The sequence below is a fragment of the Gekko japonicus genome, unplaced genomic scaffold (genome assembly GCF_001447785.1).
Source record: "Gekko japonicus isolate JY-2015 unplaced genomic scaffold, Gekko_japonicus_V1.1 scaffold3329, whole genome shotgun sequence".
NCBI classification, from domain to species: domain Eukaryota; kingdom Metazoa; phylum Chordata; class Lepidosauria; order Squamata; family Gekkonidae; genus Gekko; species Gekko japonicus.
Window position 1 is genome coordinate 131,840 of NW_015160327.1, and position 7,498 is coordinate 139,337.

Below are 7,498 nucleotides of genomic sequence, written 5' to 3' on the forward strand. Positions count from 1 at the left end.
ATGACAAGAGCGGGAGGAGGAGAGGGAGAGGACGCAGGGCGTGATGGATGACGGGGGTGGGTGGGTGGGTGGGTGGGCGGGCATCGCTTCTTCTGAACACTGAATATCTCTGCAAGGATTCAGGGCTCATTCCAGGTTTTGGGCTGCTTTCCAAACAGTTCAGGGGCCCAGAAAGAAGGGGCGGGAGGAAAGAGGTTTCTTCTCTGCATTGAAGCCCTCGCCCTGTCCAAAGAATCTGACAGGTCTTTGAGAGGAGACTGTGAATGGCAGGCGGGCGGCGAGAGAGGAACAGATGCCTTTCTGTTACCTGGCAAGGACGCTGGAGCCAATGCAGGCCGAATCTGCATTTGTCTTTCCCACTGGTGTGCCAGCCTTTTGACTCCCGTCTTCAAAACAGCTGTCTACATTTGGTGTCGTTTTCACACCTCAAGAGTGCTAGCGTACATTTGCACATCCACATATGTTTATCATCCTTTCGGGACGGCTCCACTGTCATTGCACCTCCGCACTGCTTTAAAGGAATCTTCTCCAAACGAGCATAGAGAAAGGCGGCCTCACAGCAGCACGAAACTGATTTAAAAATACAAATGCAGATTCGACCAGTTATAATCTGTCCCTGTCCTGAAGGGGCCGAAGAAGAAGAGAGAAGAAGAAGAGATTGGATTTATACCCCGCCCATCACTTGGAGTCTCAGAGGGGCTTACAAACTCCTTTCCCTCCCCCTCCGCACAACAGACACCCTGTGAGGCGGGTGGGGCTGAGAGAGCTCTGGCAGAAACTGCTCTTTCAGGAACAGCTGTGTCAGAGCTTGTGACTGACCCAAGGTCACATCAGCAGGTGCAAGTGGAGGAGTGGGGGATCAAACCCGGTTCTCCCAGATTAGAGTCCGCGCACTTAACCACGACACCAAACTGAGAAGAGAAGAAGAGACTGGATTTATACCCCGCCCTTCACTCGGAGTCTCAGAGCGGCTTACAAACTGCTTTCCCTCCCCCTCCCCACCACAGACACCCTGAGAGGTGGGTGGGGCTGAGAGAGCTCTGACAGAAACGGCTCTTTTTTCAAGGACAGCTCTTATCAGAACTATGCCTTGCCCAAGGCCATCCGGCAGGTGCAAGTGGAGGAGGAGTGGGGAATCTCCCAGATTAGAGTCCCCACACTTATCCACGACACCAAACTGGCTCTCAAAGCCACTGAACCTCTTATACCTGGGAGTGCCAGTATGACAAACGGCCTGGAGGAGCCAGGAGAAAAATTGAACCCTGCCCTGGCACTGCCCCCAGGTGGGAGACAGACTGTGCTTGTGAGAAGCCCACCCCCCACCCTGCCCCGCAGTTGCTTGGAGCCAGTTCTGAACCCCGACTGGCACCAGTGAGGAGGCCAAGATGAGCTCATGAGCCGCATGAGATGGATTTCATGCTGTTTGAGAACCTTCCTGGAAAATGTCATGGGTGTTACTGAAACGGTTTTGGATCCCCTCAGAAGTGCTTGGTTGTCTCTCCTGAGCAGGAATCTGAAAACTTGACCAGAAAAAATGGTTTCGGAGAAATCTCAGAGGCAAGTTAGGAGCCTGTAAAGCCTGGGGGAGAACTTAAGAACCTCAGAAGAGCCCTGCTGGATCAGACCAATAGTGGTTGGTGTCATGGTTGAGTGCGCGGACTCTAATCTGGGAGAACCAGGTTTGATTCCCCACTTCTCCACTCGCACCTGGCTGGATGGCCTTGGGCAAGCCGCAGTTCTGTCACCTTTCACCTAGTATTTGAAAGAGCAACCTCCAAGGAATACCAGGGCCGTGACGCAGAGGCAGGCAATGGCAAGCCACCTCGGAAACATCTCTTGACTTAAAAACAAGTCTAGCTCAACACCTAGTGATGCGTAACGCTAAAAAAGCTAGAACAGACAATCTTAGGATCCCCCGGCTATACTACACAGAATGCCATATAGTAATTATTATTTACCCATGACCTGGTCCTTTTACCTGGAGATGCCAGGGATCGAACCTGGGACCTTCTACATGCCAAGCAGAGGCTCCGTACCACTGAGCCACAGCCCCTCCCTGTGACAAATCCTCCTTGTCTGCTCTGACTGGCAGCAGCTGTCTGAGATCTTAGGCACATCACCTCCTACATAATCCTTTTAGCTGGAGATGCCGGGGATTGAACCCGGGACCTTCTGCATGCCAGGCAGAGGCTCTATCATGGCCCCTTCCCATAGCTCTCCAGGGTCTCCGGCAGAGGTCTTTCCCATCACCTACTGCCAGGTCCTTTTAGCTGGAGATGCCGGGGACTGAATCTGGGACCTCCTGCATGCCAGGCAGAGGCTTTTCCACTGAGCCACAGCCCCTTCCCATAGCTCTCCAGAGTCTCAGGCAGAGGTCTTTCCCATCACCTCCTACCTGGTCCTTTTAACTGGAGATGCCGGGGATTGAACCTGGGACCTTCTGCATGTCAGGCAGAGGCTCTGCCACTGAGCCACAGTCCCTTCCCATAGCTCTCCAGGGTCTCAGGCTGAGGTCTTTCCCAACACCTCCTGCCTGGTCCTTTTAACTGGAGATGCCGGGGATTGAACCTGGGACCTTCTGCATGTCAGGCAGATGCTCTGCCACCGAGCCACAGTCCCTTCCCATAGCTCTCCAGGGTCTCTGGCTGAGGTCTTTCCCATCACCTACTGCCTGGTCCTTTTAACTGGAGATGCCGGGGATTGAACCTGGGACCTTCTGCATGCCAAGCAGAGGCTCTTCCACTGAGCCACTGGACTCTCCCATGCACGAAGCTTCCTTAAATTGAATTAGAGCTTGGTCCATCAGGGTCACTATTGTCTACTCAGACAGGTCCTGGCTTTCCAGGGTCTCAGGCTGAGATCTTTCACATAACCTACTATCTGTGCCCTTTTAACTGGAGATGTCGGGGATTGAACCTGGGACCTTCTGCCTGCCAAGCAGAGGCTGCCCCCAAGCCACAGCCCCTTCCCAATTGGACCACAGGGAAGTTTGGTGTCATGGTTTGGTCCTAAGTAACACTCAAGACCTGGTGAGAGATGTAAAAGTGATTGCACCGCTTGGAAACAGTGATCATAATGTTGTTGAGTTCATCATTTGTACAAATAGAGAATTGGCCAAAAAGACTCACACAACCATTTTTAACTTTAAAAGGGGTAATTTCTCTGATATGAGGGGACACGTGGGGAGGAAACTGAAAGGAAAAGTAGAAAGGGTCAAAACAATTGGGGAAGCTTGGGATCTATTTAAAACTACGATCCTAGAAGCTCAAAAAATATATATTCCGCAGGTTAGGAAAGGCACAAACAGGTATAGGAAAAAGCCTGCATGGTTAACAAACAGAGTAATGGAGGCTGTAAAAAGTAAAAAGAATTCCTTTAAGCAGTGGAAAGCTAGTCACAGTGAGGCTGATAAAACGGAACACAGGCTATGGCAAATAAAATGCAAGTCTGAGGTCAGGCAGGCAAAAAGGGAATATGAGGAGCATATAGCAAAAAACGTAAAAACCAACAATAAAACTTTCTTCAAATACATTAGAAACAGGAAACCAGCCAGGGAGGCAGTGGGGCCCTTGGACGACCAAGGGGTAAAAGGAGTATTGAAGGATGATAGGGAAATGGCTGAGAAGCTAAATGCATTTTTTGCCTCCGTCTTCACTGTGGAAGATGAGAAGTGCTTGCCCACTCCAGAACCACTGATTTCAGGAGGGGTGTTGAAAGACCTGAGTCAGATTGAGGTGACGAGAGAGGAGGTCCTAAAACTGATAGACAACTTAAAAACTGAAAAATCACCAGGCCCAGATGGCATACATCCGAGAGTTCTGAAAGAACTCAAATGTGAACTTGTAGATCTCCTGACAAAGATATGTAATCTTTCCTTAAAATCTGCCTCCATTCCTGAGGATTGGAAGGTAGCTAATGTCACTCCCATCTTTAAAAAGGGTTCCAGAGGAGATCCGGGAAATTACAGGCCAGTCAGTCTGACGTCGATACCGGGTAAATTGGTGGAAACCATTATTAAGGAAAGAATTAGTAGGCACATAGATGAACAAAACCTATTGAGGCAGACTCAGCACGGTTTCTGTAAGGGAAGATCTTGTCTCACTAACCTGTTAGTGTTCTTTGAGGGGGTGAACAAACATGTGGACAAGGGGGATCCAATAGATATTATTTACCTTGACTTCCAGAAAGCTTTTGATAAAGTTCCTCATCAAAGGCTCCTAAGTAAGCTCAAAAATCATGGGATAGAAGGACAAGTCCTTTTATGGATCAAAAACTGGCTAGTTCATAGAAAACAGAGAGTGAGTGTAGGTGGGCAATTTTCTCAGTGGAGGGTGGTAAGCAGTGGGGTACCGCAGGGATCAGTACTTGGTCCACTGCTTTTTAACTTGTTCATTAATGATTTGGAGATGGGAGTAAGCAGTGAAGTGGCTAAATTTGCGGATGATACAAAGTTGTTCAGGGTGGTGAAAACCAGTGAGGATTGTGAGGCACTCCAAGGGGATCTGTCAAGGATGGGCGAGTGGGCGTCAACATGGCAAATGGGGTTCAATGTGGCCAAGTGCAAGGTGATGCACATTGGAGCCAAAAATCCTAAATATAAATACACATTGATGGGGTCTGAACTGGCAGAGACTGAGCAAGAGAGAGATCTTGGAGTTGTAGTGGATAACTCACTGAAAATGTCGAGACAGTGTGTGACTGCAATAAAGAAGGCCAATGCTATGCTGGGGATTATTAGGAAGGGTATTGAAAACAGATCAGCCAATATAATAATGCCCCTATATAAATCAATGGTGAGACCTCATTTGGAATACTGTGTGCAGTTCTGGGCACCACACCTTAAAAAGGATATTATAGCTTTGGAAAAAGTGCAGAAAAGGGCAACTCGAATGATAAAAGGGTTGGAACACTTTCCCTATGAGGAAAGGTTAAAGCGCTTAGGGCTCTTTAGCTTGGAGAAAAGACGACTGAGGGGTGACATGATCGAGGTTTATAAGATTATGCATGGGAAAGAGCAGGTAGAGAAAGAGGTACTTTTCTCCCTTTCTCACAATACAAGAACTCGTGGGCACTCCATGAAACTGCAGAGCGGTCGGGTTAGAACGGATAAAAGGAAGTATTTCTTCACCCAAAGAGTGATTAACACATGGAATTCACTGCCACAGGAAGTGGTGGGTGCTACAAGCATGGACGGCTTCAAAAGGGAATTAGATAAGCATATGGAGCAGAGGTCCATCAGTGGCTATTAGCCACAAGGTATAGCTAGGGGCTCTGGGGCAAGTGATGCTCTGTCTTCTTGGTGCTTGGGGGGGCGTCAACAGTGGGAGGGCTTCTAATGTCCTGGCCCCACTGCTGGACCTCCTGATGGCACTGGTATTTCTGGCCACTGTGTGACACAGAGTGTTGGACTGGATGGGCCTTTGGCCTGATCCAACATTGGCGTCTCTTATGTTCTTATGTTCTTATGGTTAAGAGCGCGGACTCTAATCTGGGAGAACTGGGTTTGATTCCCCACTCCTCTACATGCAGCTGCTGGTGTGGCCTTGGGCCAGTCACAAGTTCTCTCAGAGCTGTTCTCTCAAGGGAAGTTCGTGAGAGAGCTCTCTCAGCTCCACCTAGCTCACAGGGTGTCTGTTGTGGGGAGGGGAAGGAAAAGGAGTTTGGAAGCCGCTCTGAGACTCCTTCAGGTAGTGAAGGGCAGGGTATAAATCCAATCTCCTCCTCCTCCTCCTCTTCTTCTTCTTCGGATAGAGAGTTCAGCATCCCCTTTGTTACCAAATGTGCTCGAAACATCCTTGTCTCAGGCTCAGATCCAAGCTCAGACAGAGAGGAATGAATGATGCATGCCCAGAGGTTTCACAGTGGAAAGCAAGGGAGCTCCAGAGCAGGGTTAGAAAAGACAACGGAGGCTAAAATAACCTGGAATAATGAGAGAGAATTTACTGAGGAGAAGCAGGGCTACGGGCTACAGTCAGAGCGATGCTTCAATATATTTCAGCACAAAAATACTTCACAGCCCATCAATATCAGTGCCCCATTCTGGCACCAACCCAGTACTTACCATCACAGAGCAGTGAAGAAGAGAAAGTAAGGAGGAAGAACTCGTGGGCCCTCAGTGAAATTGCTGAGTGGTGGGGTTAGAACAGATAAAAGGAAGTCCTTCTTCGCCCAAAGAGTGATGAACACATGGGATTCACTGCCACAGGAGTTGGTGGCAGCTACAAGCATGGACGGCTTCAAGAGGGAACTGGATAAACATCTGGAACAGAGGTCCATCAGTGGCTATTAGCCACAAGGTATAGATAGGGACTCTCGGTCTGGGGCAAGGGATGTTCTGTAATCTTGGTGCTTGCGGGGGTGGCAACAGTGGGAGGGCTTCTAGTGTCCTGGCCCCACTGCCGGACCTCCTGGTGGCACCTGGTCTTTTTGGCCACTGTGTGACCCAGAGTGCTGGACTGGAGGGCCCTTTGGCCTGATCCAACATTGGCTTCTCTTATGTTCTTATAAGAGGGAATTGGATAAAGATACGGAACAGAGGTCCACCAGTGGCTATTCGCCACAAGGTATAGATAGGAACTCTCAGTCTGGGGCAAGGGATGCTTTGTCTTCCTGGTGCTTGGGGGGGGCAACAGTGGGAGGGCTTCTAGTGTCCTGGCCCCACTGCTGGACCTCCTGGTGGCACCTGGTATTTTTGGCCACTGTGTGACACAGAGTGTTGGACTGGAGGGGCCAAGGGCCTGATCCAACATTGGCTTCTCTTATGTTCTTCTATGGAGCAGAGGTCCATCAGTGGCTATGAGCCACAAGGTATAGATAGGAACTCTCAGTCTGGGGCAAGGGATGCTCTGTATTTTCGGTGCTTGGGGGGGGCAACAGTGGAAGGGCTCCTAGTGTCCTGGCCCCACTGCCGGACCTCCTAGTGGCACCTGGTCTTTTTGGCCACTGTGTGACCCAGAGTGCTGGACTGGAGGGGCCATTGGCCTGATCCAACATTGGCTTCTCTTATGTTCTTATAAGAGGGAATTGGATGAACATATGGAGCAGAGGTCCATCAGTGGCTCTTAGCCACAAGGCATAGATAGGAACTCTCAGTCTGGGGCAAGGGATGCTCTGTATTCTTGGTGCTTGGGGGGGGTCAACAGTGGGAGGGCTTCTGGTGTCCTGGCCCCACTGCTGGACCTCCTGAGGGCACCTGGTATTTTTGGCCACTGTGTGACACAGAGTGTTGGACTGGAGGGGCCACTGGCCTGACCCAACATCGGCTTCTCTTATGTTCTTAAAAGGAGAGGGTGGATAATACCGATCTTTCTCCCACTTTGGGGGAGAGGATCACCTGGCGTAGTTTAATTCCATTCAGACCGGTCCGCCAGCTTCGGCTTGGATGGAGATCCAAAGAAAAGCCCTGGGCAAGAGGCCAGACAGCGGATGCCCCTGCAGTGCCAGGCAATACATCCCAAGGGAGGGCACAGCTGGGTCAGAGTGGCCTGCCAGGACCCAG

At 50.2% G+C, this 7,498-nt stretch overlaps 1 non-coding gene across 1 annotated transcript; it reads right to left on the reverse strand.

The window, feature by feature from the left end:
* Positions 1 to 2,409: 2,409 nt before the first annotated feature.
* On the reverse strand, positions 2,410 to 2,481 carry TRNAV-GAC. The gene has a single exon. It is a non-coding gene; the product is annotated as a tRNA-Val (tRNA).
* Between the last annotated feature and the right edge of the window lie 5,017 nt (positions 2,482 to 7,498).